This window comes from Bubalus kerabau, chromosome 8 (assembly GCF_029407905.1).
Source record: "Bubalus kerabau isolate K-KA32 ecotype Philippines breed swamp buffalo chromosome 8, PCC_UOA_SB_1v2, whole genome shotgun sequence".
Lineage (NCBI taxonomy): Eukaryota > Metazoa > Chordata > Mammalia > Artiodactyla > Bovidae > Bubalus > Bubalus kerabau.
The window spans coordinates 37907172-37935107 of record NC_073631.1 but is presented as its reverse complement, the minus strand read 5'-3'; the positions used below and the strand labels follow the sequence as shown (position 1 = coordinate 37935107).

Genomic DNA, 27936 nt, shown 5'->3' with positions numbered 1-27936 from the left:
TTCCCTTCTTTCAAATGCTGAGTGGTTAAATAATTGACACAATTATAAATTGCTCAAGCGTAGTAAAATATGTATGAACCAAACATGGGATTTATAAATTTTTTGACTGTTACTTTTATCAAGAACTTAGACTCTCAAGTTTTATTATCATGAGGAAGGCAAAGTTTGAGCTGTCTGTATGTTGAAAATAATGTAGGGTGGGGTATTATTCAAGACAGTTAAAATTAGTGTTGCTTTACCTAACAACAAACCAGAAATTAATGAGCTAAGATTATACTGAGGGAATTTTAGTAAAATAGAACATTGAAGGTTTTTTGTTGTTTTTTACTAAAAAGTTATACAAATTAATGATGCAAGTCATCTCAAAATATTTTTAAATGTGAATCTGTAGTGAGATATTAGATAGCCTCTCCCCAAGATATTTAAATTAAAACTCTGCTTGGAAAGAGGTTAGATAAACTTTGGAGGACCCTTCAGGTTCTTGAGTCAATCATTCTGTGATGTAAGCAAATAAGACAGTATGGATTTGAAGTGGATATGTTCTAGCCAAGTCTTTCTAGAAGCCAAACTAGTCATCTGGTTTTAATGAGGCCCTTTGGAATGTAAAAATTTTAATGTTTTGCTTGGGGGCACTGCAGTTTTAATTACTTGAATTTGACATGTGTGGAGCAACAACTAGCAATTAACCAAAGACAGCATTTTGTGCAGTACTAGCCTCATTTAGGCTGAAGTGTACAACAGTTGCGTCTTTCAGGTAAAACAGGATAAAGTATTAAAATGATAGGGCATTGGTATTCCCAATAAAACTTCAAAATAACCTAAGGTTAGCATGACCTTCTGTCCAGTTTTTTGGTAAGTATTTAGTTCTTTCCAAATACATTAAAAAAAAAAGTCTGGATTATGTAACTTTACATGAGAGGATTATGAATATTTGATCCTAACCAGATGTTTCTAATCTCCACTAACTACAGACAAAAGGGCAGAAGATTAGATTTCATCAGTTAAGGACAGTTACTTCATTAAGATGGAGTAAATTAGTACCTAAACTTTTTCAAGTCTGATGACCTGGTTTTTAATGTCAAAATGTTTTGCAGATATTCATAAGGTAATAGTGATACTGTTAGTAACTTCTGATCAGGAAAATGTGTAACAGTCAGAAACTATGATAAGGTCAGTGATATTTTAAAGTAAATTTATATTTTGTAAATTATAATAATATTTATAGGTACTTGAAAATAAGTATGAATATGAAAAATACTATTTAATGAATCTACAAAAATGTTTATAAAAGATTTTGAGATCCTTTATTTTTACTCTAAAAACTCACTGAAGCTTCCTTTGTCTTAAGAGTCTCGGTCTAATTATTATATTAGAAATTAACTTTTAATACAAATTTAATATTTAAAAAGAAGTCCTCAGCATCTAAACTTAAGAACACATATAAAACTACACAAATATAAATAAGCAAATAAATTGATAAGTCAGAAAAAGTGAATATATTTCAAAATATATTGGGGATATAATCATTAAGTTGGTTTATCCTTTATATTATGATAATGCAGAATATGAACTGCTAACCTATATTGGAAGAAATTTTAGACTCTGTTATATGTAGAGAGAGTTCTAAAGCTTGATTCCTTAGATGCAAAAATGTCTTTCACAATTTTTATTAGCTGTAAAGTCTTTTTCTTATAATGTTAGTTTCACTTTTTCTCTGTCTACAGCACTGATGAGAAATGCTTAAACTAGATAACTATGCTCTTAAGAGGTTGAGTTAAATTGATTTACTTATGCATGATTTTATTTTTCAGTGATACTAATATTTTAAACAGGTAAACTGTACCTTTTACTGGTTTTATTCATACATGTAAGCAAAAAGGAATGAACAGAATTATCAGGTGTAAATCTATCATTGAAAAATGAAAGTGTTAGTCATTCTGTTGTGTCCAGCTCTTTGCGACCCCATGGATTATAGCTCACCAGACTCCTCTGTCTGTGAAATTCTCTAGTCTAGAATAAAGGAGAGTAGCCATTCCCTTCTCCAGGGGATCTTTCCAAGGGATCAAACCTGGGTTCCCTGCATTGCAGTCAGATTCTTTACCATCTGAGCCACCAGAGAAGAAAGACGTTGCTTCTTACACAAAGGTTAGTTTCTGATTTCAGCATCTAAAACAGAGATTAAAGCAGTGATATGAGGCATAGTACTGTTTTTCAAAACCAAGAGGAACAGCGTTCAGATTTATTATATTCTCAACTATTGCCACCAGTATTCTAAGTTCTGATATGGGGGCTACGAGAGAGAAAATGTGAAAGGTCGTTGAATGTGTATAAGTTAAAGTCTATGTCGTAAGACTGCATCTAAGTTGTTTTCTAGCAAGAAAGGAATAGTTTTGCTATGCTACTGTATAGGCACTGCCACAGCTTTTATATATTCAATTGCATTAACATCACAAACTAGATTATACTTCATACATCGCATATGAGATTGTACATCACTGTATGAACACAGACTGGAAGGTTTTACATTGACCATTTTCTTTTTCTCTTATGTTCAACCAACTCATTTTCTTAAAACACTCTGTGAAACACCATTAGAAGCAGAAGTAATAAATATTAGACTTCATGCTCACAGGTGTTGATCAATTGGGTAGAGTGAATATTTAGAGTTGGCTGATTCTTTGGCAATATAGGCAAAACGTAACTTGATTACTGCTAGATGATTCAATGTTGAATAGGAGAATCTGAATTGTTATAATATGCTTCCGTCTGTTTCTTATGATTTCTTGAGATTACAGAGAGTGAATAGAAAGAAAAAAAAATCACCGTGAACAGTACGTTCATAAATTCTCTAGGCAAAATTAAGTATCTGTTTTCTGGTCACACTTCATTTAGTAAATGATAACCTCATTCTACCAAAACTCTGATGTTATCTCTGACAATTGTCCTCTTACACCATATATCAAATTCATCAGCAAATTTTCTTATCTCTAGATAAAAAATGTGCACAAAATCTACATCTTCTCATAATCTGTACATTTATTATCTTGTTAACGTACCACAATATTTCACTGGAAATAGAACAGTAACTTCCTAATTGATGGATGAAATGTTGAATATAGTATATTCCTAGCCTGTAAGAAAATCACAATGTAGTGTTTGAGACAGAAAAAAAAAATGATTAAAGTGGTAAAAGACTATATAAGTGTGTGCATGCTAAGTTGCTTCAGGCCTGTCTGACTCTTTGTGACTCTGGACTGTAGACTGCCAGGCTCCTCTGTCCATAGGATTCTCCAGGCAAAAATACTGGAGTGGGTTGCCATTTTCTACTCCAGGGGATCTTCCTGACCCACGAATTGAACCCACAACTCTTATGTCTCCTACATTGGCAGGCAGGCAGGTTCTTTACCACTGGCACCATCTGGGAAGCCCAAATAAGTATGTATAAATACATGAATTTATGTATTTATAGATATGTATGTTTATCAGGTATGCATTTATTTTAGATACACCTAACTTTAAAAAATAGAGAATAAAACAAAAAACTCTAATATCATACAAATCATACATATGATGAAATTGCTCTTAAAAATACATATATATGTGTGTGTGTGTATATATATACACACACATATATATATATATATATATATTCATCAGTGATTCTCAGTGCTGCTGTATCTCTCATGATCTGCAGTGATTCAGTGTTTTCTTCCAAATCCACAAAATTTGATTATCAGAGCTTCTTAAGTCCAAGTGCTTACTTAGCTGGTTTAGGTATCAACCTCTAATCTTGTCTGCTGCTGCTACTGCTGCTGCTGCTAAGTCGCTTCAGTCATGTCCGACTCTGTGCGACCCCATGGACTGCAGCCTACCAGGCTCCTCCGCCCATGGGATTTTCCAGGCAAGAGTACTAGAGTGGGGTGCCATTGCCTTCTCTGAATCTTGTCTATGGTGATTCATAAATGCTGCATCTCATTTTTAGAACAGAGTATATTATTTAATCTCACTAAGATAAAATCATTAATTTAACAAAAAATGAATACACCAATTCAAGATTTTTAATTTCTAACTTAAAAAATTGAAGAAAATTGTTTTATTGGACTAATAATTACAGTCAACTAAGAAATACATCAGAACTGTTACACATTCAAATGTGGTGGATGGAATTTTCATTCATTTTTTTAGGTTTCTCCTGGTTTCCTGGCACTGTGCTCCATCCAGGAATTCAGTGGTGAATAAGACCCCTAACTCACAATTCACACACCACTGTCCATGAGATAACAAGAAAAATGGTCCTTGCTGTGTATCTGTGATGTTTTGGGTCTGTTTGGAAGAATGTAAGTAACATCTGCCTAATTACTAATATCGGAGAAGGCGGTGGCACCCCACTCCAGTACTCTTGCCTGGAAAACCCCATGGACGGAGGAGCCTGGTGGGCTGCAGTCCATGGGGTCGCGAAGAGTCGGACACGACTGAGCGACTTCACTTCCACTTTTCACTTTCATGCCTTGGAGAAGGAAATGGCAACCCACTCCAGTGTTCTTGCCTGGAGAATCCCAGGGACGGGGAAGCCCTGTGGGCTACCGTCTATGGGGTTGCACAGAGGGACACGACTGAAGCGACTTAGCAGCAGCAGTCACTTAAAATGATATAAAACTTTGATGTGTTTCATGTAGTTTCTTTGTAAGCTATTTATAAATATAAAATGATAAGCTATTTGATAAAATCAGCTTATGGAAATTGTTAATTGTGTGCCACATGTTACAATTTGTAATATCTGCTGAATGCTTATAAGTTTATTAGTGCTGTTAAATATAATCAGTGTTTGTTTTACCTAACACAGTTCAATAGAATTCTTGATATATTTTATAATAACCTAACTGTGGTTTACCATAGATTTTTCCCTTCATGTTATTCAAAAACAAGTTTTACAAAGTAAGACAAATGACATTTATTGTGATATATGTATTATTAGTAATTGCTTATTGTCATTTTATATACAATCTGCTAAGTACCAAGTTTATATTTACCAGGAAAATATCTAGTTTGGTGACTTAAGCCATATGTTCTTCATTTTCTGCTCATGGTTGGCAGTAAGTGTGGGCGTCTGTCTGGGCCACTTGCCCAGCGGGACCAGTGCTTCCCTTTCACTTCCTTTCCCTGACTCAGCAGCAGGCCTGAGTGACAGGACGGTCACCAGTCTTCTAGACAAAAAATAGCTTGACAAGGGTAAATGTTTCCACTACTTGAGTCATCTGGGACTCCTCTCTGTGGTCAGTACCTGTACAGAAAAAGAATGGAAATTGTGTTTTCACTGATAACATCCCTTCAAATATATTATATTTTGTTTCGGAGAACACCAAACCACAAGGATGGTTCCAGTCAGACATCCAAATGTTTACTCTGAGTCATACAGTAGTTAACACACTGGAGTGAGGGATTCCCTAAGTAGGTATCTGGGTTTTCTCTAGTCACTAGAGGCTGTTAGATATATGGATTTAAGTGGCTAAATTTTATTTACTTTGCTGACTTTTAAATTTTATGCAGTGACCATTTTTTTGGTCTTTTTTTTGTGTAAGAATCAGAGAAATGTCCTATAATAGAAAGTGGAATAGAGAAGAATTCCCAGCACAATAAGGTAAAGCATAGATATGTCAGATGAATGTTAGGAAAATATAAAAATAGTTACACCACCAGATAGATGATGATTAGCATCTGAAAAGAGGGTTTAGGGGGGTTAGAGGAAAAGGGGATCATATCTGTCTGGAAATATCCAGAATTCACACAGATAGTAACCTTGATATGTTTTGTGAAACTGCAGAATTGTAATGCTGAGGAAGAAGGGGACTTTTTAGGAGAAGGAGCCAGACTTTTGTTTCAGAAGAGTGATCCATCTGGATTGGTCTACTGGATCCATGTAGGGAATTATTAAGATTAACAGCTGAAAACTAAATCAGGCTTTGATTTTGAATCACAATTTAAGAAAACTGTATTTAGTTTGGTAGACATTATTTTTCAATGTAATAACGTGATTGAAATATAATTTAGAAAATTAACCTGAAGTCTTAATCATAATAAATGGCTTCAGGAAAGACTAAAGAAATGAGATCAGTGAAGAAATAGGAGAGAAAAGGACACAATATGAGGTAGAGAAAAGGAACCAGGAAGGAAGAGAGGAATGTGTGGACAAAGTAGAAATTATATGATTAACTGATCATATAAAAAATTTGATAGAGGTCCCTAAAAAATTCTATTATTTTGGCATTAGCCTAATATAACCCCAGTATTTTTCACAGGTAGAGAAATTTGTAAATGGATTTAGCTTCTCACCCTATTGATTGTGAATTCCCAGGTATTTCTATAGTAGAAACTTGAAAGTAGGGAGCAAGAAGTCCAGAGAAGATTATAAATCATTCAATTAGAAGTAATTACAAAGGTTGTTAAATGCCAAATGAGGGATATTTATTTTCTTGGAGGTGCTGCTGCTGCTGCTAAGTCGCTTCAGTCGTGTCCGACTCTGTGCGACCCCATAGACGGCAACCCACCAGGCTCCCCCGTCCCTGGGATTCTCCAGGCAAGAACACTGGAGTGGGCTGCCATTTCCTTCTCCAATGCATGAAAGTGAAAAGTGGAAGTGAAGTCGCTCAGTCGTGTCCGACTCTCCGCGACCCCATGGACTGCAGCTGATGCCTTAATGTGTCGTATGGTTAGTTTTGTGTCACAGTCATTTCCAGTGACTTCTCCTGAATTTGCTGTATGCATTGACTCTAGCTGGAAATTGTTGGTTGTGCAATGGCTGGGGGAGATGGTCACATTGTCCATGTCCATTTATTCTTTCTCTTTTTCCTTCAATGTGATACAAAGTTTAATGAAAAAGATTTCTTGCCCTCAAGAGACTAAGTTTGGTTGAGGAGTAGGAAGCCATTGCTAGCAAGTCTGATTTTAGAATCATCAGTTCAAAATTTCCATTATGTTGATAAGTTTGTGGTCAAGGCTCACTTAGATATCAGAAACAATCAGCAAAATTATTTGTTAGAAAACCATTTAGCAAGTGGACATTACCAGAGAAAATTATTTAGAAGTCTGTATTCGTGAGAAATCATATTTTGGCAATAATTGCCCTTCTTCAAAAAATCATCTTCCTTTTCAGTTTGGCATGAAAAATATTTGGATAGTGTGATTGTTTATAATAAAAGTGAAGTTTATACTATTTAAATCATATTTCTAATTCTTGAACTTCATGTGCTACTGTCTAAATTTGTTTCCTATGTCAAGTTAGATTTATTTCATTTGGCCTGTGGAAGCTGACTGTCATCTTGCCAGATATTTACTTGTACGCCTTTCTTTTGCCTTTTCCCTTTCTTTTTAATTTTTTTTTTCTTCTTCAGTTTGCTTTGCTTTTGTTCTATTTGCTTTATTGCTTCTTTTATTTTTAATCGCTAAGTGAGTTAGGAGGCTGTGACTGTCTGCATGTGTAAACAGGCATATAGTCCTTATGACACTTACGGTACAGTTTATGTTGCACTGAATTCAGCATAGTCTTGCTGGTGGTTGTTCAGTTGCTTGGTTGTGTCTGATTCTTTGTGACCCCATGGACTGCAGCACACCAGTCTTCCCACGCCTTCACCATCTCCCAGAACTTGCTCAAACTCATGTGCATTGAGTCAGTGATGCCATCCAACCATCTCATCCTCTGTTGTCCCCTTCTCCTCTTGCCTTCAATCTTTCCCAGCATCAGGATCTTTTCTAATGAGTTGGCTCTTCGCATCAGCTGGCCAAAGTACTGGAGCTTCAGCTTCAGCATCAGTCTTTCCAATGAATATTTAGGGTTGATTTCCTTTAGGATTGACTGGTTTAATCTAGGGATCTCAAGAGTCTGTCCATGCCATAGTTCAAAGGCATCTATTCTTCAATTCTCAGCCTTTTTTTATTGTCCAACTCTCACATCTGCTATTGACTACTGGAAGAAACATAGCTTTGTCTGTACTGATTTTGGTTGGCAAAGTAATGTCTCTGCTTTTTAATATACTGTCTAGGTTTGTCATAACTTTTCTTTCAAGAAGCAGTCTTCTTTTAATTTCATAGCTGCAGTCACCATCTGAAGGTATTTTGAAGCCCAAGAAAATAAAGTCCGTTACTGTTTCCACTGTTTCCCCATCTATTTGCCATGAAGTGATGGGACCAGATACTGTGATCTGTTTTTTGAATATTGAATTTTAAGCCAGCTTTCACCTTCATCAAGAGGTTCTTTAGTTCTCTTCACTTTCTGCCATAAAGGTGGTGTCATCTGCGTATCTGAGGTTATTGACATTTCTCCCAGCAATCTTGATTCCAGATTGTGACTCATCTAGCCTGGCATTTCACATGATGTACTCTACATATAAGTTAAATAAGCACAGTGAAAATATACAGCCTTGACATACTCCTTTCCCAATTTGGACCCAGTCCATTGTTCCATGTCTGGTTTTAACTGTTGCTTCTTGACCTTCATACAGATTTCTCAAGAGGCAGGTAAGGTGGTCTGGTATCCCTATCTCTTAAAGAATTTTCCACTGTTTGTTGTGATCCACACAGTCAAGGGCTTTAGCATAGTCCATGAAGCAGAAGCATATGTTTTTCTGGAAACTTCTTGCTTTTTCTATTATCCAACAGATGTTAGCAATTTGATCCCTGGTTCCTCTGCCTTTCCTAAATCCAGCTTGAATATCTGGGAGTTCTCAGTTCATATACTGTTGAAGCCTAGCTTGGAGAATTTTGAGCATTACTTTGCTAGCATGTGAAATGAGTGCAAATTGTGCAGTAGTTTGAACGTTCGTTGGCATTGTCCTTCTTTGGGACTGGAGTGAAAAGACCTTTCCAGTCCTGTGGCTGCTGCTGAGTTTTCCAAATTTGCCGGACATTGAGGGCAGCACTTTAACAGCATCATCTCTTAGGGTTTGAAGTAGCTCAGCTGAAATTATGTCACCTCCACTAGCTTTGTTCATAGTGATGCTTCCTAAAACCCTCTTGACTTTGTAGTCTAAGATGTCTGGCTCTAGGTGACTGATCACACTATCGTGGTTATCTGGGTCATTAAGATCTTTTTTGTATAGTTTTGTGTATTCTTGCCACCTCTTCTTAATATCTTCTGCTTCTGTTAGGTTTGTACCATTTCTGTCCTTCATTGTGTCCATCTTGGCATGAATTGTTCTTGTTAGACAGCAGTATTTTGATAGAATTCTGCACTTCTTGGCAATTTAGTTATACTTCATCAAATAAGGCTAGGTCTATCAAGTTTGTTACCTGAAATGATCATGTTACTCAAGCAATATGAGCAATGTTGCAAGCCGCCAGAAATAAGGTATGCTTTCTGTAGTCTTAAGAATACAGAAACTTTTAGAAATGTTTTTGAGCTTTTGAAAAACCTTTTCTTAATTCCAGAGTTTCTTGTCAACTTATATAATGTTTACCTGAGCACATTATTTGTTACTGTTAAAGTTTAATTTCTTCTCGATTATAGTTTAGGGGAAAAAATGAAAAATCACCAAATAATGCAATAAATTATTCTCTGAACATGCCATCTCTACCTGAAAAATAATACATTGGGCATAAGACAGGACATTACATTTTATCTTGTACTTGGTCAACTTTACCTGTCTGGATTATCTGTGCATGTAAGAAAAACTGGAATTTTAAGAAAAGGCACTACTGACAACATTAAGAAAAAATCTATATATACAGATCCTGCCATTACATGACTTTTAAGAAAGGCTTATTTGAGAGTTAGGACATACCAGTATCTCTCTATCTCCTTCACAGTCCTCACTAATTAGGTTGTTTAGGAGCTATCACTAAATTGTTGGTATTTTTATTAGTTGTAGTGTCAAAACAAGCAAACAAACAAACAAAAACACCTCTGAGAAGGGATCACATCACAGAAATTGAAATAGCAGAGAAAATTTCCATTGACTTTGACTATTTGGAGTAATCTGGAGTAGGTGCAGAGTATCATTTCTCTGTAAATGTCTTGAGTAGCACCTGTAATTAAGCATTTTCAAGTATTTTCTGTACACATAGCATTGCATAATTGCATGCTCTAACTACTTCCTCATGTATAGATCAAAGTTTTTGAAAATACAATACTTTATTTTTACTGGACTTACTTTTATCCTCCTCTTTTCCCACTTTGTCCATTGGGGATACATTCTCCAAAGTTGTTTAAAAAGGAAAAGAAAACACCTTTAGATCTTTGGATTTCGTTATTTAGCCAAGGAAAACATTGAATATGAATCAAATGCTCCAGTAACATTTCCATGATCTGTCATTAAACTATTTTCTTTTGAATTTCCTTTTAAAAATTGTTAAAATCTATGAAAGACCATGGTCCCCCCAAAGTTAACAATTTGCTTTGAACTAAAGTTTTGACTAATTGAATTCCAATACATTTTTTTTTTCAAGATTGGTAAGGAAACTTTAATAATTATTCAGTTCAGTCGCTCAATGTGTCCGACTCTTTGTGACCCCATGAATTGCAGCACGCCAGGCCTCCCTGTCCATCACCAACTTCTGGAGTCCACCCAAACCCATGTCCATTGAGTCAGTGAAGCCATCCAACCATCTCATCCTCTGCCATCCCCTTCTCCACCTGCCCTCTATCTTTCCCAGCTTCAGGGTCTTTTCAAATGAGTCAGCTCTTTGCATCAGGTGGCCAAAGTATTGGAGTTTCAGCCTCAACATCAGTCCTTCCAATGAACACCCAGGACTGATCTGCTTTAGGATGGACTGGTTAGATCTCCTTGCAGTCCAGGAGACTTGAGTTTTCTCCAACACCACAGCTCAAAAGCATCAATTCTTCTGCGGTATCCAATATAATATCAGTGTTCATGTGTTGTGAAAGTGCCAAAAGTTATGAAGGTAAATGGTACTAAAGATTTTTATAGGAATTTCAGATTTTTATCAATATAAACATGTATAATGGGATAAACATATGGCTGAAAATAGCCTTCATACCTTATTAAAACATTTTCCATGGAAATGAATTTTTTCTACCCTTTTAAAGAATTTATTAAGATTAAAATGCTAAATTATTATACTTTCCTTGTACTCTGTTTTAAAATTAACTACAAGTTAAGACTGACGCGACTTAGCAGCAGTAGCAGCAGCAAGAATTGAAAGCTTGTTCATTATATATATAAAACCAAAAGGTTAAAAATCTTTCAGAAACTAAGCCTATTTTCTTATTTAATTGACATATTCAGGATTTTTGAGTAGTAACTCTTTATTTAACTAGCATATTTAGCATCTAATATGCTAAATCTATTAGTGGGCTTGAGAAAGACAAAGGTGAATAATATAATTGGTTATGCCTTGGAAAGTTTCACTCAAGTTTTGAGGGAAAGTATATTATTTCAAGAATGAAATAGCAGGATTCCATGAACAAATGTTCACAGACATGAGTAATTTTATCTCTTAGTAATCTAATCATTATGATTTCACTAGCACTATTGAATTGAGTTAATGCTTTAATTATAAATAAGTTAATATTTTAAAATATTCTACATTTTTGTTCAGATTCAGTTCTTTTTTTATATGGTACTATGTGTCTTTAACTGGTAACCATGTGTCAAATTCCGTGACTCTTATACTTGAGTATAAAACTAAAGATTATATAACATTTGCTCTGTACTTATCCTTAAACTGTATTTCAGTATAATGTATCAAAATTTGCTCAGCTGAATGTACCTATTAGAAAAAGTAAATGTTTAATTTAAATACCATTGTGAAAGAACAATTGCCCACTTCTGAAGGGTAAAAAGTTTCAAAAGAATGAATTAACTTTGTGTTTTTAACTTTGCCATCATTTTGCCTTTATTCTTGGCATAGAATAACATGAAGATTAAAGATGATTTTCTTTTCTTTACATTTAGCAGTTATTTAGCTACAGTTTGCTCTCTCTCTCTCTTTTGACAACTGACCATGTTGGAACATTACATAAACTATCTTAGGTTTTGTATTTCTCAACTCTAAAATTTCCATCTGGTTCTTTCTAAATGTCTTCCTTTCTTTTTGAGATTTCTTATTTTTTATTATAAGCGTATTTTCCTTTGTGTCCACAAACACAAATGCTGCTTTACAATCCTTGTTTACTGATTCTAACATCTGGGTCATCTCAATTGGTTTATTGAATATGGGTCAAATTTTCAATCATATCCTGATCATTGTGAAAGAGGGTATTACAGAGATTTCAGTTTTGATTACAATATATTCCTCAAAAGACTACTCCTTTTTGTTTGTGTTAGTACACAGTTAGCCAGGTTAAACTCAAAGCTGCCTTTGCTGATGCGGGCAGCTTCAGAAAGCTGTTTAATTATTTTAGCCTTACCTGGGCAGTTTGAAGTTTACCATCTGCATACATAATTCATTCTGTTAGCAGAGATGTGTTAGCCAGAGATGTGGACAGAATTTATTTGCAGAATTTGAGGCTTTCTAAATGAGGATCTCTCCTTTCTTGTATTTCCTCTTACATTTCCACTGGCTGTAGTAGCTCTAAACTCTTTCCTGTGGTTCTTCAAAGCAGTAAGGCTCTAAATTTCCATCTGAGTTTTTGCCACTTCACATGTCACAGACTGGAGTCTAATATCAGGTTAAAACTATTTTTTAAAAAAGGAAACTTCATCCAATGCTGTTTCTGATTCCAAAGAGTGACTCCTCCTTAGTATATTCTACCTGCTTTTGGTGATTCTCCAGCACCTCTAGATAACTAACTGCTCAATTCATATTTTTGTACCCCAGAAACTATAATTATTATCTATATGGGAATTAAAAGACACTTGCTCCTTGAAAGGAAAGCTATGACAAACCTAGACAGTGTATTATAAGGCAGAGACATCATTTTGCCAACAAAGGTCCATATAGTCAAAGCTATGGTTTTTCCATTAGTCATGTACAGATGTGAGAGTTGGACAGAAGAAGGCTGAGCACAGAAGAATTGATGCTTTGAACTGTGGTGCTGGAGAAGACTCCTGAAAGTCCCTTGGACAGCAAAGAGATCAAACCAGTCAATCCTAAAGGAAATCAACCCTGAATATTCATTGAGAGGACTGATGCTGAAGCTGAAATTCCAATACTTTGGCTAGCTGATGCGAAGAGCCAACTCATTAGAAATGACCCCTGATGTGGGAAAGATGGAAGTTAAGAGGAGAAGGGGACAACAGAGGATGAGATGGTTGGATGGCATCACTGACTCAATGAATATGAGTTTGAGCAAACTCTGGGAGATAGTGAAGGACAGGGAAGCCTGGCGTTCTGCAGTACGTGTGGTTGAAAAAGGACGATACTACTTAGTGACTGAACAACAAGAAACAACAAAGAGGACAGACCTTCATGTTATTAGTAGAAGCAGAATTTTCTCCAGAAATTTTCATATCTAACTTTCTGACAAAATTATCTCTAGCAAAGAATAATTGTTTCATTAATTTTCATGACATATGGATCACTTTTAAGAATGGTTTTATTCAAAACATCTTCCTAATACTGCCTAGTATATACATATATCATAAAGAAGACATATATCTTATTAGTTATAATTACTGTTAAAATGTCTGCATCCTATAACAATATGCAGTTGCTATTAATATTTGCTGGATTTCATGATATCACTTCCAGATAAAACTGTGTAGATATGACCATTTTAACACTAAAATCTGAAGTACATATCATATCAAAATACATATAATCTACGAACACATGGCTTCCCTGGTGGCTCAGATGGTAAAGCGTCAGCTTGCAATGCAGGAGACCTGGGTTCAAACCCTGGGTCAGGAAGATCCCCTGGAGAAGGAAATGGCAATCCACTCCAGCACTCTTGCCTGGAAAATCCCATGGACGGAGGAGCCTGATAGGCTACAGTCTATGGTCAAAGAGTCGGACACGACTGAGCGACTTCACTTCACTTCACTTCACTTCACCAATACATAGTTAAAAAATTACTTAGAAGATAGACCATATGTTACATTTTAACACTTATTGTCTTATGATTCATGCTTTTTATTTATAATGATTGGCAGCATTTTTGAATATTTTTGTAGCAACACACAATAATGAGGCCTATATCTGATGATATTTTGATTTGCAGAAATGATGTAAAATACATTTTCACATATTGAAGAAATTACAAACTGATGTTGTAGAAAATACACCTTTTGTATTTTTAGACTTATTAATAAAATATATACTTTAATAAAAATGAACCATAGTATATTTTTATTTTATTTACCTTACTGCCATCTTCTTAAAATATGTTATACAATGAAAATTACTGACAAAAGCTATTTTCCCTGGTTGCTACCATGAGTATGTCTCTGTGTATAAAAGCAGAAAAACAAACCTAAGATTAACAGTAAAATAGCGTCTTCTACAATGACAGAAATTAACACTATGCTATAAAATCAAGGTCTCAATGCTAGGAGTAAACCCCACCCCCCCCCCAAAAAAAAGATATGATTTTCATGTAGGTTATAAAATAAGGTATAAGTATCATCATATTTCCTGACGAATATCAAAAGTTTCACTTGTAAAAATTAATGATAAAGCAAAAAACTTACTAAAATATATTTTTTAAATGTGTTTTAAAACTAGGCATTTGGCCACTTGTGATTATTGTCTAATTCTACAAATATGTTTTAAAGCCAAGCATGTCAAGTGAACTTAAACAGAATTACCAGAATTATGAAATCTTCTGTAGAGATAACCATCCTTGGATTTCTGGAGATTTTCTTGTATTAAGTCCTGTATGGTAGCCAAAGAAAGTCAAAAGAGTCTCTGTTCAGATTTCCTTCATTTGGTCTTCTCACCACAATTTTAACATTAGAAAGATATTAACTCTGGATGCTACAGAGCCTATGTATTTAACTTATTTATTTACATTTTCCAGTTGTGTGGAAGAGGAAGAGATTGAACTCTTGATGTGCTTTTGGAAATATAGGTGGGCCTACAAAACAGGGCTTGGAGAAAGAGAAGAAATGTATGAGATTAAAGATTAAAAATAAGTAAAGAAGCATATAGATACTTCAGTAACATCGATAAAAATTAGATTTGGGTACCAAGGAATATCTTTCCTTTTCTCCTTTGATTTTTGCTTCTCTTCTCTTCACAGCTATTTGTAAGGCCTCCTCAGATAGCCATTTTGCCTTTTTGCATTTCTTTTTCTTGGGGATAGTCTTGATTCCTGTGCCCTATACAATGTCACGAACCTCTATTAGCCTTTGCCCTGCTTCATTTGTACCCCAAGGCCAAATTTGCCTGTTACTCCAGGTGTTTCTTGACTTCTTACTTTTGCATTCCAGTCCCCTATAATGAAAAGGACATATTTTTTGGGTGTTAGTTGTAGAAGGTTTGTAGGTCTTCAAGGAATCATTCAGCTTCTTCAGCGTTACTGGTCGGGGCATAGACTTGGACTACCGTAATATTGAATGGTTTGCCTTGGAAACAAACAGAGATAATTCTGTTGTTGTTGAGATTGCACTCAAGTACTGCATTTCGGACTCTTTTGTTGACTATGATGGCTACTTCATTTCTTCTAAGAGATTGGTGCCCACAGTAGTAGATATAATGGTCATCTGAGTTAAATTCACCCATTCCAGTCCATCTTAGTTCACTGATTCCTAGAATGTCGATGTTCACTCTTGCCACCTCCTGTTGGACCACTTTCAATTTACTTTGATTCATGGATCTAACATTCCAGGTTCCTATGCAATAATGCCCTTTACAACATCGAACCTTGCTTCTATCACCAGTCAAATCCACAACTGGGTGCTGTTTTTGCTTTCACTCCATCCCTTCATTCTTTCTGGAGTTATTTCTCCACTGATGTCCAGTAGCATATTGGGCACCTACCGACTTGGGGACTTATTTTTTTAACTTATATGCAGAGTACATCATGAGAAATGCTGGGCTGGAGGAAGCACAAGCTGGAATCAAGATTGTCGAGAGAAATATCTATCACTTCAGATATGCAGATGACACTACCCTTATGGCAGAAAGTGAAGAACTAAAGAGCCTCTAGATGAAAGTGAAAGATGAGAGTGAAAAAGTTGGATTAAAGCTCAACATTCAGAAAACTAAGATCATGGCATCCAGTCCCATCACTTCATGGCAAATAGATAGGGAAACAGTGGAAATAGTGGCTGACTTTATTTTTCTGGGCTCCAAAATCACTGCAGATGATGATTGCAGCCATGAAATTAAAAGACACTTACTCCTTGGAAGGAAAGTTATGATTAAACTAGACAGCATATTAAAAAGCAGAGACATCACTTTACTGGCAAAGGTCCATCTTTTTCCAGTGGCCATGTATGAATGTGAGAGTTGAGCCATAAAGAAAGCTGAGCACTGAAGAATTGATGCTTTTGAACTGTGGTGTTGGAGAAGACTCTTGAGAGTCCCTTGGACTGCAAAGAGATCCAACCAGTCCATCCTAAATGAGATCAGTCCTGAATATTCATTAGAAGGACTGATGCAGAACCTGAAATTCCAATACTTTGGCAACCTGATGGGAAGAATCAACTCATTGGAAAAGACCCTGATGCTGAGAAAGATTGAAGGTGGGAGGAGAAGAGGATGACAAAGGATGAGATGGTTGGATGGCATCAGTGATGTGATGGACATGAGTTTGGGTAGGCTCTGAGGGTTGGTGATGAACAGGAAACCTGCATGCTGCAGTCCATGGGGTCACAAATAGTCAGACACAACTGAGTGACTGAACTGCAGACTGACCTTTCTTGTGGTAATGATTTTTTTTTCTTCTTCCTGTAGTTTGTCTTTTGGAAATTTCTTTCATGACAGACTTGAAGTTGTAAACTTTTTCAATTTAAATGGTCTCTATACTTTCTCATTCTTTGTAGTTCAGATGAAAATATAATTCTAGTTGGTTCAGTTCAGTTCAGTTGCTTAGTCATGTCCAATTCTTTGGGACCCCATGAATTTCAGCATGCCAGGCCTCCCTGTCTATCACCAACTCCCGGAGTTCACTCAAACTCACGTCCATTGAGTTGGTGATGCCATCCAGCCATCTCATCCTCTGTCGTCCCCTTCTCCTCCTGCCCCCAATCCCTCCCAGGATCAGAGTCTTTTCCAATGAGTCAACTCTCCACATGAGGTGGCCAAAGAATTGGAGTTTCAGCTTTAGCATCATTCCTTCCAAAAAACACCTAGGGCTGATCTCCTTTAGAATGGACTGGTTGGATCTCCTTGAAGTCCAAGGGACTCTCAAGGGTCTTCTCCAATACCACAGTTCAAAAGCATCAATTCTTTGGTGCTCAGCTTTCTTCACAGTCCAACTCTCACATCCATACATGACCACTGGAAAATCCGTAGCCTTGACTAGATGGACCTTTGTTGGCAAAGTAATATCTTTGCTTTTCAATATACTATCTAGGTTGGTCATAACTTTCCTTCCAAGGAGTAAGCGTCTTTTAATTTCATGGCTGCAATCACCATCTGCAGTGATTTTGGAACCCCCCAAAATAAAGTCTGACATTGTTTCCATTGTTTCCCCATCTATTTGCCATGAAGTGATGGGACCAGATGTCATGATCTTAGTTTTCTGAATGTTAAGCTTTAAGCCAACTTGATCACTCTCCTCTTTCACTTTCATCAAGAGGCTTTTGAGTTCCTCTTCACTTTCTGCCATAAGGGTGGTGTCATCTGCATATCTGAGGTTATTGATATTTCTCTCAGCAATCATGAGTCCATCCTGTGCTTCTTCCAGCCCAGCCTTTCTCATGATGTACTCTGCATATAAGTTAAATAAGCAGAGTGACAATATACAGGCTTGACATACTCCTTTTCCTATTTGGAAACAGTCTGTTGTTCCATGTCCAGTTCTAACTGTTGCTTCCTGACCTGCATACAGGTTTCTCAAGAGGCAGGTCAGGTTGTCTGGTATTCCCATCTCTTTAGAATTTTCCACAGTTTCTTGTGACCCACACGGTCAAAGGCTTTGGCATAGTCAATAAAGCAGAAGTAGATGTTTTTCTGGAACTCTCTTGCTTTTTCCATGATCCAGCGGATGTTGGCAATTTGATCTCTGGTTCCTTTGCTTTTTCTAAAACCAGCTTGAACATCTGAAAGTTCACGGTTCATGTATTGCTGAAGCCTGGCTTGGAGAATTTTGAGCATTACTTTACTAGCGTGTGAGATGAGTGCAATTGTGCAGTAGTTTTGAGCATTCTTTGGCATTGCCTTTCTTTGGGATTGGAATGAAAACTGACCTTTTACAGTCCTGTGACCACTGCTGAGGTTTCTACATTTGCTGGCATACTGAGTGCAGCACTTTCACAGCATCATCTTTCAGGATTTGAAAGAGCTCAGCTGGAATTCCATCACCTCCACTAGCTTTGTTCGTAGTGATGCTTTCTAAGGCCCACTTGACTTCACATTCCAGGATGTCTGGCTCTAGGTGAGTAATCACACCATCGTGTGACCATGAAGATCTTTTTTGTACAGTTCTTCTGTGTATTCTTGCCACCTCTTCTTAATATCTTCTGCTTCTGTTAGGTCCATACCATTTGTGTCCTTTATGGAGCCCATCTTTGCATGAAATGTTCCCTGCTGCTACTGCTAAGTCACTTCAGTCATGTCCGACTCTGTGCGACCCCATAGATGGCAGCCCACCAGGCTCTGCCATCACTGGGATTCTTCAGGCAAAAACACTGGAGTGGGTTGCCATTTCCTTCTCCAATGCATGAAAGTGAAAAGTGAAAATGAAGTCGCTCAGTCGTGTCTGACTCTTCACGACCTCCTCCATCCATGGGATTTTCCAGGCAAGAGTACTGGAGTGGGGTGTCATTGCTTTCTCCAATATATTCTCTTGGTATCTCTAATTTTCTTGAAGATATCTTTAGTCTTTCCCATTCTGTTGTTTTCCTCTATTAACTGGCATTGATCGCTGAGGAAGGCTTTCTTATCTCCCATTGCTATTCTTTGGAACTCTGCATTCAGATGCTTATATCTTTCCTTTTCTCCTTTGCTTTTCGCTTCTCATCTAGTTAGTTAGTCATCATTAATTTTTCTTACAGTATATCAATGGATATCTTTTTATTATACCAGTTGGTATATGTTATACTTTCTTTTTTTTTTTTTAATTATTTATTTGGCTTTGCCATTTCTTAGTTGTGGCACATGGGATCTTTAGCTTCAGCATGTAGGCTCTTGTTCCATGACAAGGGATTGAATCTGGGCACCCTGCATTGGGAGCATGGAGTCTTAACCATGTGATCACAGGGAAATCCCTGTTATACTTTCTTTATCTATGAATTTGTGAGTTTTTTTTATCAGTTCTTAAAAATTTCAGTCATGTTTCATTTATATTGCCTCACCTCCATTTTTCTTTATTACCTACATGTTTAGATGTAAGCAGGTCCTTGCTTAGGTTTAGCTCATAATATGCTCAAGATAAGTATACACACACAGCATTGTGCATATGTTTGTGTGTGTGTGTGCATTTTCTTCTTATAACTATTAAAAAATTGATTTAGCCCTCTGTTTTGGTTACAATTAGCCATAACATTTATCTTAGGAAGAGGAGATTATTTACTTGTATAGTTTTGACATTATATATGACTGGTTCTAACATATCAACCAGATATTAGTCTACATGCAGCAAAATTACTAAGAATAATAGGTATTTAAATTATTTTTTTTTTCAGTCCAACTTGGGTGGTTGTGTTAATTTATTAAATTTGTCTCTAGAATTATTCAGAACAAATGGTACTTTGCATTTTTTAATTATTCAGCATAATGTGGGAAAATTAATGCTTCTTTTTTATGGAATTTTTAGATCTATTTCATTGTGAGGATTACTAGGTTGAGACACCAAAATTAAATAATGTTTGAAGAAAGCAGCATTCATACAAATGTGTAACTTTCTCTTTTATTATAACATGTTAATTTTTTGCTTTATCTGAGTTTTAAAGTTTATAGCCTAAATTATTCAGTCTTTCAAGTTAGCTGTTTCTCAGAATATGCATTTTTTGAATCATTTAGTTATCTGGGCTTTTAGATTCTAGGTTGATGTGGGTTTGTCTATCAATTTTTGCACCAGCTATTTGGACACTTTTTTAGATGCCTACATGTCCAGATGTGTTGTGTCTTCTTGAAGAATTCACCACTTTATTATTATCAAGATTCCTCTTCATGACTGATAATCTTTCTCATTCTGAATTATATTTTGTCTGAAATTAGTATAGATACTCCAGCCTTGTTTTAATTTGTGTTCAGTTCAGTCACTCAGTCGTGTCCAACTCTTTGCGACCCCATGAATCGCAGCACACCAGGCCTCCCTGTCCATCACCATCTCCCAGAGTTCACTCAAACTCACATCCATCGAGTCAGTGATGCCATCCAGCCATCCATCCCCTTTTCCTCTTGCCCCCAATCCCTCCCAGCATCAGAGTCTTTTCAAATGAGTCAACTCTTCACATGAGGTAGCCAAAGTACTGGAGCTTCAGCTTTAACATCATTCCTTCCAAAGAACACCCAGGGCTGATCTCCTTCAGAATGGACTGGTTGGATCTCCTTGCAGTCCAAGGGACTCTCAAGAGTCTTCTCCAACACCACAGTTCAAAAGCATCAATTCTTCAGTGCTCAGCTTTCTTCACAGTCCAACTCTCGCATCCATGCATGACCACTGGAAAAACCATAGGCTTGACTAAATGGACCTTTGTTGGCAAAGTAATGTCTCTGCTTTTGAATATGCTATCTAGGTTTGTCATAACTTTTCTTCCAAGGAGTAAGTATCTTTTAATTTCATGGCTGCAGTCACTATCTGCAGTGATTTTGGAGCCCAAAAAGATAAAGTCTGACACTGTTTCCACTGTTGACCCATCTATTACCATGAATTTGTGTTAGCATGGTGTATTTTTCTCTATTCCTTTCCTTTTAACCTATCTTTGTCTTTATATTTAAAATGAATTTCTTAATACAATTGGGCGATTTTTCTTTCTTATCATAAATCTCTATATTTTAGTTGGTGTTATTTATATCACTCTTACTTAAAGTAATTATTGATAAAGTTGAATTCATATTTACCATGTTTTCAGCTGCTCCTGTTCATTCCAATTTTCTATTTTCCCCCTTTTTCCCTCCTCTAGTTTTGAGTATTTTATTAATTTACAGTTCCATTTTTATCTCCTTTCTTCTTTTATCTCCCTTCTTATACTTCTTTAAATGTTTCTTTAGTAGTTGTCCTAGAGTTTACCATACTCTGTACATTTTAAACTGGCCTGGATTCAACTTCACATAACATTATACCATTCCATAAGTCGGAGAAGGCAATGGCACCCCACTCCAGTACTCTTGCCTGGAAAATCCCATGGACGGAGGAGCCTGGTAGGCTGCAGTCCATGGGGTCGCTGAGTCGGATACTACTGAGCGACTTCACTTTCACTTTTCACTTTCATGCCTTGGAGAAGGAAATGGCAACCCACTCCAGTGTTCTTGCCTGGAGAATCCTAGGGACGGGGGAGCCTGATGGGCTGCCGTCTATGGGGTCGCACAAATTCGGACACGACTGAAGTGACTTAGCAGTAGCAGTATTCCATAAGTAGTACAGATACAATAAAAAAGTATTTTCAGTTTCTTCCTCCCATCATCTGTGATACTGCTGTCATTCATTTCACTAACCATATGCTATAGCCACCCAAAATATTAGCTACAGTTATTTATTTGAACAGTTATTTTTAACGTCAGTTAAGAATAAGGAAAAAAGGGAAGAGATTTAATCTTCATTTTTCTGTTCTCCAACACTTTTTTTTTAATAGGTCCAGTTTTCTAACATACACTGTCTTTCTTTTGTCTGGAGAATTTCTTTTAATTTCTTTTCTGCAGGTGTAGGTCTGCTGGTAATTAATTCCTTCAGCTTTATTTTGGCTGAGAAAGTCATTTCTCTTTCAATTTTGAAGGATCATGTCTCTGAACATCGACTTTGAGGCAAAGATCTTTCCAAACTTTAAATATTTCACTTCACTTTCTTCTAGATTCATGGTTTCTGAAAAGACTCCAGTATAATTTAACTTACTGTTCCTATATAGGTAAAGTGTTTCTATTTCTCTGGATTCTTTCAATTTTTTCTCTTTGTTTTTTTTTTATTTTTAATTTTACATGTGGAGGTTGTGTTTCTTTTTTTCTTTTTTTCCTGCTCATGTTCTCCAAACTGGTTTGTGGATCTATGGTTTTGTATCTGTTATGATTTTGGAAAATTCTTGATTTTTATTTCTTCAAATATCTCTCTTTTGTTCTCTCTTTTCTTTACAGTACTCCAATTACACACATATTATACTTTTTGAAAATTTCCCACATTACTCCAATGTTATATTCTGGGGTTTTTTTTTTCCTACTTTTTTCTCCTTGCATTTCAGTTTGGGACATTTTTATTAATCTTTCTTTATGTTCACTGGATTCAGCTGTGTCACATTTACTGATGAGCCCATCAAAGGCATTCTTCATTTATGTTATTGTATTTTTTTACTTCTAGAAGTTCCTTTTGATTCTTTCCATCTTTCTGCTTACATTACCCATATGTACTTTCATTGTATCTATTTATTCCATTAGAATTCATAATGCTCTAATCACAGTTAGTTTAAATTCTCTGATTAACCCAACATCTGTGTCACATGTGAGTCTGGTTCTGCTGATTGCTTTTCCAATCTGATTGCTTCTTCAGATTCTGTTTTGTTTTCTGATGGGGGTCCTGTTGCTGTGTTTTGTTTATATTTGTTGAAAGCTGGGACATGATTTGTCAGGTAATAGAAACTGGGATAAATAGGCTCTTAATATGATGATTGATATTAATCAGCCTAGAAACTGGGATGTGTTTCCTGTTTGTTGTAGCTGTAGATACCATCAACTTCCAATTCTTCTTGTGCCTTATTTTTGTGTCCTCTCTTGATCTTAGGCTTCCCTACTTCAGAGAGAGTCTGTGTCTTTTAGCGCTTTACCTGTATCTACTATTATTATGCTGGAGCCTTTGTGGTAATATGTGGAGGAAAGTGATTTTTCTACACTTTTATTCAGCTCATCCTTTTAGTGTCTGTGTCTCAGGACTGTGACACCATTTCCTGCCCCTCTCCCCTTGCTCACCCACACATACCTGTTATGTGTATGTGTATGTTTGTGTCTTTGTGTGTGTGTTTTCATTTTAGGTGAGGCACAAGAGGTAGAGGGGACTAGAATGGGGAGGACTTACCTCCCCTAATTGGAATAAGAATCCAGGATTATGCTATGGCAAAGTCCTTTCCCCTGAAGAGAAGGTCTCTTTCTGGGGAAGGCTCTGGATATATTTCTTAATGTTCTTGGCATCTCCAGCCCCATATCCTCACATGAGGAGATCCTTGAGAGACCTTCACCTTGAGAACCTGGTGGCATTTCTGGAGGGAAAGATAAAAATATGCATGAGTGGGGGAATCCTAAGACTGCAATCCCAGGAATTTGTCATTCTCTTGCTACTCGTATTCAGCCTCTGGTTGTGGTTGTTGTTGTCCAGTTGCTAAGTCGTGTCCAACTCTTTGAAACCCCATGGACTCAGCACTCCAGGCCTCTCTGTCCCTTACCATCCCCTAGAGTTCGCCCAAGTTCATGTCCAGTGTATCAGTGATGCTATCTAACCGTCTCATCCTCTGCCACCTCTGGCAGTTTTCCAAAATTAGTGTCTAAATGTTCTTATCAGGTATGGTTCCAATGGCTTTGCTCCATGGAAGGTAAAACTTGGGTGCTGTATCTCTCTGGATGTGGCTGTCTTATCAGATTCTTAGGGGTTGCTTTGTTCTTAAACCTCTTTTTTCTGATACGTTAAAGAAAAGTAATTGAGTTTGCTTGTCCAACTTTTTCTTGTTTAAAGAATAGGAGTGACGCCTTCCAAGAACTTTCATGATGAAGCCGAAACCAGAAGTCCCCAAGTGGTCTTATTTAAGACAGTAAAATCACATATCTGTCATTATCTATCAAGCATCATGCAGTCCATCTTCATCTTGATCTTTTCTGTGCTGAGTACTAACACCTAACCCATGTTCTTTCGTAGCATTGGCATGAATTGTAAACATCAGTCCCCAATCCACCTTTCTAATTATACTTCTGACCTCTAAAACTCTGTGTTAAGAATACCCTCTCCACTTTCTGCTATCATTCATCTAAACCCTCTAGTCATTCTGTACCTAAAGTAATTTCTTCTTAAATATCAAGCAATCTGATATCACAGTTGCTGCACTCTGGTACAGTTTTTGGAAAATTTTTTCCTTTTTTAATGTATTTTTCCTAAACTTCTAATTTTCTTTTATTTGTTCAACAAAAGTATATACTCAACAACATGCTGTTGGCTGTGCCTTCACCATTTTCCCTCATTCCAAATTCTGTACTACCAAAATGCATACATACTCTAAGTTTAAAATTCTTGACCTCTTTTGGAATTGATTTCAAGTACTATGCCTTTTTTTTTTTTTTTTTTTCAGTTTTCAGAATAATGCCTTTCGTGATACTGTTCTGGATTCTCTACTGTAACCCCTATATAGTCATATAACTTTTATCACAGCAAAGACATTCTGAAAAATTCCTATAGAATATTGATTTCATATTGATCTCTTTGTTTTGGTATACCCAGAGGTTTAGTGAGAGTGTTCACACCTTAGAGACAAATCCTTTCATGTGTCCAACCTCTAAAAATTAATTAATATAATCCATTCTATCAGAAGAATAAAAAATAAAATCACATGATAATATCAGTATGTACCAAAAAAGTATTTGACAGAATACAGCACCTATTCATGATAAAAAAAAAAAAGGAAACTAGGAATAGAGGGAAATATTTTCAACTTGATGAAGACTACCTACATAAACTTTTATACTAACACCATATTTAATGGTGATCAATTCAAAGCCTTCCCACAAGTATCAGATAAAAGGTGAGGATGCCCCCTCTTGCCACTCCTTTTCAACATCACACTGAAAGTCCTTGCTAAAGCAACAAATAAGAAAAGAAAATAAAAAGAATAGATTGGACAAAAATGCATAAAACTGTTCACAAATGACATGATTTTCTATGTGGATAAATCCTCCTGGATCTAATAAATGATTATAAGAAAATTTCAGGATACAAGGTTATATACAGAAGTCTATTGTTTTCCTACATACCAACTATGAACAAGTGGATATTGAAATTAAAAATACAATACCATTAAATATAACACTGAAATAAATAACATATTTAGGTATAAATCTAACAAAATATGTACAGAATCTAAACTAGGAACAGGTAAAAAACTCTAATGAATGAAGTAAAAAAAAAAGAGCTAAATAGATGAAAAAAGTGTTCCGTATTCTAGTAAAGAAGATTCAATATAATCAAGATGTCATTTCTCACCAAATTAATCTGTAGATTCAACGCCATTCCAATCTAAATCCCAACTGGTTATTTTATAGATATCAACAGTCTGATACTAAATTTTACAGGGAGAGGAATAAGACCCCAAATAACCAGCACAGTATTTAAGGAAAAGGACAAAGATAGAGGACTGGCACTATTTAACTTCAAAAAAGGTCTTAATGACATGGATAACCAAGATGGCATCTAGGAGTGTGAAATCAAGTGGGTCTTAGGAAGCATTACTGCAAATAAAGCTAGGAGAGGTGATGGAATTCCAGCTGAGCTATTTTAAATCTAAAAGATGATGCTGTTAAAGTGCTGCACTCAATATATCAGCAAATTTAGAAAACTCAGCAATGGCCACAGAATTGGAAAAGGTCAGTTTTCATTTCAGTCCCAAAGAAGGGCTATGCCAAAGAATGTTCAAGCTACCACACAATTTTCTGGAGAAGGAAATGGCAACCCACTCCAGTATTCTTGCTTGGAAAATCCCATGGACAGAGGAGCCAGGTGGGCTACAGTTCATGGGGTCTCAAAGATATGGACATGACTGAGTGACTGAGCACAAGGCACAATTTTGCTCATCTCACGTGCAGCAAGGTAATGCTCAAAATCCTCCAAGCTAGGCTTTAACAGTACATGAACTGAGAACTTCCAGTTGTACAAGCTGGATTTAGAAAAGGCAGAGGAACCAAAGATCAAATTGCTAACATCTGTTGAATCAAGTATGCTAAATCCTTCATGTGGATCAAAACAGACTATGGAAAATTCTTCAAGAAATGTGAATACCAGACCACCTTCCCTGACTCCTGTGAAACCTATATGCAGGTCAAGAAGCAACAGTTAGAATCAGACATGGAACAATAGTGAAAGTGAAAAGTAAAAGTCACTCAGTCGTGCCCAACTCTGCGACCCCATGGACTATACAGTCCATAGAATTCTCCGGGCCAGAATACTGGAGTGGGTAGCCTTTCCCTTCTCCAGGGGATATTCCCAACCCAGAGATCAGACCCAGGTCTCCCACATTGCAGGCAGATTCTTTAACAGCTGAGTCACAAGGGAAACATGAACAAATGAGTACATCAAGGCTGTATATTGTCACCCTACTTATTTAACTTATATGCAGAGTGTATCTTTTGAAATGACAGGCTGGATGAAGCACAAGCTGGAATCAAGATTGCCGGGAGAAATATCAACAACCTCAAAGGTGCAGATGATACAATCCTAATGAAAGAAAAAGAAGAGGAACTAAAGAACCTCTTGATGAAGGTGAAAGAGGAGAGTGAAAAAGCTGGTTTAAAAATCAGCATTTACAAACTAAGCTCATAGCATCTGGTCCATCACTTCATGGCAAATAAATGTGGAAACAATGGAAATGGTGACAGATTTTATTTTCTTGGGCTTCAAAATCACTATGGACAGTGACTGCAGCTATGAAATTAAAAGACATTTGCAAAAAAAAAAAAAAAAAAAAAGACATTTGCTCCTGTGAAAGAAAGCTATGACAAACCTAGACAGTGTGTTGAACAGCAAAGACATTACTTTGCCGACAAAGATCCACATAGTCAAAGCTTTGTTTTTCCCAGTAGTCATGTGCAGGTGTAAGAGTTAGACCATTAAGAAGGCTGAGTGCAAAAGAATTGATATTTTCAAACTGTATTGCTGGAGAAAACTTTTGAGAGTCCCTTGGACTGCAAGGAGATCAAACCAGTCAATCCTAAACGAAATCAGTCCTGAATATTCATTGGAAGGACTGATGCTGAAGCTCCAATACTTTGGCCACCAAATGGACAGAGCCAACTAGTTGGAAAAGACCCTGATGCTGGGAAAGATTGAAGACAGGAGAAGGGGGCTACAGAGGATTATATAGTTGGATGGCATCATCGACTCAGTGCACAAGAGTTTGAGCAAAACTCTGAAAGATAGTGAATGAAATGGAAGCCTGGCATGCTGCAGTCTATGGGTTCGCAATGAGTCGGACACTACTGAGAGACTGAATAACAGCAATTCAATGTCAAGACTTACCATAAAGCTACTGTAATCAAGCCTGTGTGGTACTGGCAAAAGAACAGTGAAATTGATGAAACAGAATAGAGAGTCCAGAAATAGATTTCTGTAAATAATGTCAACTGATCATTGACAAAGGAGAAAAGCTAATACAATGGAATAAAGATAGCCTGTTAACAAATGGGGCTAGAACAAGTGAACATTTACTTCAAATAAGTAAATCTAGATACAGACCTTAGACCCTTCACAAAATTGAGTGCAAAAGGTATCACAGATATAAATGTAAAATTCAAAATTATAAACATCCTAGAATGATTATATAGAAGAAACCCTATGGTACTGCCTTTTTAGATATAACATCAAAGACATGATCCATGAAAGAAATAATTGACCAGTTGTAGATCATTAAAATTAAAAACTTCATCTCTATGAGAGACAATCTCAAGAAAATTATAAGACAAGCCACAGACTGATAAAGAATACTTGCAAAAGAGACATGTGATAAAGGACTGTTAATGCAAAATAAAATGCAAAACACT

The 27936-nt window shown here is 36.5% G+C and overlaps 1 long non-coding RNA gene across 1 annotated transcript in view; it reads left to right on the top strand.

The window, feature by feature from the left end:
* The first annotated feature begins 2058 nt into the window (after window positions 1–2058).
* LOC129659049 (uncharacterized) overlaps window positions 2059–27936 on the top strand; it is a 63459-nt gene continuing 37581 nt past the window's right edge. Inside the window, exon 1 of the long non-coding RNA XR_008717766.1 lies at window positions 2059–2145. This is a non-coding gene — a long non-coding RNA (uncharacterized LOC129659049). The remainder of the gene's footprint in view (window positions 2146–27936) is intronic.